This window comes from Gigantopelta aegis, chromosome 15 (assembly GCF_016097555.1).
Source record: "Gigantopelta aegis isolate Gae_Host chromosome 15, Gae_host_genome, whole genome shotgun sequence".
Taxonomy (NCBI): domain Eukaryota; kingdom Metazoa; phylum Mollusca; class Gastropoda; order Neomphalida; family Peltospiridae; genus Gigantopelta; species Gigantopelta aegis.
In genome coordinates, this window is record NC_054713.1 from 22,012,156 (window position 1) to 22,016,069 (window position 3,914).

General features: G+C 38.9%; 1 long non-coding RNA gene across 1 annotated transcript; it reads left to right on the plus strand.

Moving 5' to 3' along the window:
* Positions 1-739: 739 nt before the first annotated feature.
* On the plus strand, positions 740-2,934 carry LOC121390003. The gene is made up of 2 exons (XR_005960138.1): positions 740-1,031; positions 2,816-2,934. It is a non-coding gene; the product is annotated as an uncharacterized LOC121390003 (long non-coding RNA).
* Positions 2,935-3,914: the final 980 nt, after the last annotated feature.

The window sequence follows — 3,914 nt, forward strand, 5'->3', positions numbered from 1 at the left end:
TTGCAAATGACAATTTTAAGGGCCAGTCTTTCTCTGTCGGTTATTAGCCACCCTACAACATCCCATGCGCAAATATAGTTCCACAAATCGCAGTTTGGAAAGATACTGAAAGAAGTAGTTCCAAATGATGGGCCATTCTATTAACAATACTATTTCATCAGATTAATGCTTATGACTACACTCTGCAAAACACGTATATAATTTAATTAATTAATATATTAGATTGAATTGCATTACATTGTATGGTTGTGTAGTGTAGTGTATTGGTATGTAATATGATGTTATGTAATATACAGCTGGAGATTAGTTCAGCACCGCCAGCTGGATTGTATTACAGGCAAAACGGCGCCTACAAGGTTTTTACATATTTTGTAGGTACGGAGATGGTGTGAATAAATTACTTTTGAGAAGTAAATCAGTGCGAATCCGGCACCAGAGTTAATTTATCATAAATTTTCTTGCATATTTACGTTTCTGTCTTTTTTTCTAGAATACATAAAATTTTGATGTAATGACAGACTTACTTGCGTGGAATGGTCACAGTTAATAAGTCACATGGTCAAAACTATAGTCCGTCCCATCCTCCTACACAAATGTTTTTTGTTTTGTAAATGATATCAATTTTGTTTGACGTAAGAAGCAAAGAAAATAATGTTTTGAAATGTTTTGTATAATAATGATGATGATTAAGATGATGATGATGATGACGGTGATGTTATTATTACCTTATTATATTTGTTTCCAGACCATCGTCTCCATCGCTCTGGTCGCACTTCTGTGCTGTTCCGCCCTTGCTAGTAACTATGGTTACAATGGGTACGGCCACGGCAATGGCTACGGACACGGCAATGGCTACAACAGCTATCCAGCATACCGAGGAAACGGCTACAACAGTCACCCTGGCTACGGTTACGGCCACGCTGGTTACGGCTACAACAGTCACCCAGGTTACGGTTACAATGGTTACGGTTACAACACCTACCCCAAATACTACAACAGAGGACACCCCAGTTACGGATACAACAACAAAGGTATAAGAAGTGGTTATTATTTGTATTATTATTATTATTACACAATGTTAATATCTAGAAATGTTTGTTTATTTAAACTTTAAAATTGTAGTGCAGATATTGCAGTTCATGTACAGTCGATGAATTGTAGTAGTAGTGGTGGTAGTGGTGGTAGTAGTAGTAGAAGTAGTGGTAATATTATTATTAGTAGTAGTAGTAGTAGTAGTAGTGGTAGAAGTAGTAGTAGTAGTAGTAGAAGTAGTCATGGTAGTAGTAGTAGAAGTAGTGGTAATATTATTATTATTAGTAGTAGTAGTAGTGCTAGTAGTAGTAGTGGTGGTGATAGTAGTAGCAGTAGCAGAAGTAGTGGCAGTAGTAGTAGTGGTGGTAGTAGTAGTAGTAGTAGTAGAAGTAGTATTAGTATTATTAGTAGTAGTAGTAGTAGCAGTAGCAGTAGCTAGTAGTAGTAGTAGTCGTTGTTGTTGTTGTAGTAGTGGTAGGAAAAGTAGTGGCAGTAGTAGTGGTACTAGTAGTAGAAGTAGTAGTAGTAGCAGTAGCAGTAGCAACAGTAGCAGGAGCAGTAGTAGTAACAGTAGCAGCAGTAGCAGTAGTAGTAGCAGTAGTAGTAGCAGTAGCAGTAGCAGTAACAGTAGCAGTAGCAGTAGCAGTAGCAGTAGCAGTAGTAGCAGTAGCAGTAGTAGTAGCAGCAGCAGTACCAGTAGCAGTAGTAGTAGCAGTAGTAGCAGTAGCAGTAGTAGTAGTAGCAGCAGTAGCAGTAGTAGTAGTAGTAGTAGTAGTAGTAGTAGTAGCAGTAGCAGTAGCAGTAGCAGTAGCAGTAGCAGTAGCAGTAGCAGTAGCAGTAGCAGCAGTAGCAGTAGCAGTAGCAGCAGCAGCAGTAGCAGTAGCAGTAGCAGTAGCAGCAGTACCAGTAGCAGTAGTAGTAGCAGTAGTAGTAGTAGCAGCAGCAGTAGCCTAGTAGCAGCAGTACCAGTAGTAGCAGTAGCAGTAGCAGTAGTAGTAGCAGTAGTAGTAGCAGCAGTACCAGTAGCAGTAGTAGTAGCAGTAGTAGTAGCAGCAGTACCAGTAGCAGTAGTAGTAGCAGTAGTAGTAGTAGCAGCAGTACCAGTAGCAGTAGTAGTAGCAGTAGTAGTAGTAGCAGCAGTACCAGTAGCAGTAGCAGTACCAGTAGTAGTAGTAGCAGCAGTAGCAGTAGTAGTAGCAGTTTAGCAGTAGTAGTAGCAGTAGTAGTAGTAGCAGCAGTACCAGTAGCAGTAGTAGTAGCATAGATACAGCAGTAACAGTAGCAGTACCAGTAGTAGTAGTAGCAGCAGTACCAGTAGCAGTAGTAGTAGCAGCAGTAGCAGTAGCACGTTTTCCTAGTGTGCAACATATTTGATAAACTCCAAATCTTCAGCACATTCCGACGTACCACCCATTAACATATCACTGAAGCTGTTGAATAGTCACTGTATATGCGTTGTTTATGTTTATATTGGACGTTGTCCCTTGAGGTGCATAGATACAATAAACTTGCTTTGACTATCATGTGAATAAGTAACTGATTTCACTGTGATGTGAATAAGTAACTAATTTAACTGTAATGTGATTAAGTAATTGATTAGTCAGTGATGTTAATAAGTAATTGATTTGACTGTGATGTGAATATGTAATTGATTTGACTGTGATCTGAATAAGTAATTGATTTGACTGATTTAAGTGACGTGTTTTGTTGTTGTTATTTATTTATTTATTTAATTATTTATTTATTATTAATGAGTTTCATCGTTTTGTTTTTTTATTTCCAGTTTACGGATATGGCAACCGAGGTTACTATCACTGAACTGATGACGTCACAGAGGCGGCCATCTAGATGGAAGTGTAGTCAAACCACTCAGTGTTTGTAAATAAAATATTTTGTACGGTTCATATCTTGCTTGTTGTGTTTTTTCCGTTTCTGTTGTTTAAATCAATTGGGTATTTTATTACTTCTACTCATATAATACTGGGGCAGATCTTAGGGGAGGGCTGGGGGGGGGGGGGCACAAATTCACCACCTCACCCCAAAGACGACACTTCAACTGTTTTCTAAGTTGTATTCGCTTCCATTGCAGAACTGACAGTTTTCCACTTTCTTCATATCTAGATGCGGGACGTAGTCCAGTGGTAAAGCGCTTGCCTGATTCGCGGTCTGTCTGGGATCGATCCCCGTCTGTGGGCCCGTTGGTCCACGCAATGCCGTCAGATCTACTGGTAGACTAGTAGAGCTGATTTCAGTCATTTCGGTTTAATAACACATCATATCATTTAAAGAATATTGTCAAATAATATTTAATTTTCATACTTCATTGCTTAACTTTTTGTGAGGAGTATATTTGACACGGGACTCTTGAAATATTAAAAATATTCCTTAACGTGCAACTGCTGCAAGGACAAACATGAAATTGTCTACCACGCGTGGTCTACATAAATGACGTCCTCCTAAACCACTGGAGTCTTGGTGTTCGTACCGTTTTAAACAGTTGACCGCCGGTCATAATTTCTTCGAACACCGCTTGATTTAAGCAATTTAAATTTCATGAGCATGTCGCCAACTTTCATGACCTCCTAATGGACGTAGATGTCTGTGGCAACCGTGTTTTGTAAATGCTCTACCGAATATAAATGTAGCAAAGTAAATTTAATAGTTTGGTGGCTAATAATAATCTGTGGAATGACGATTCGATTGTGTAAGTGAGAGATATCCCGAGTAGAATAACCACCTTCAGTTCTAATCTCCGCACCAATCCCTGACATCGAAGAAATGTGTTCTACCTAATGTAAGTAGTTTTTATTGTACATGGACTTTGTTGTGTTCAATTTACTTCTAGAACCTGACATATACAGTAAAATCCAAATGGATACCCC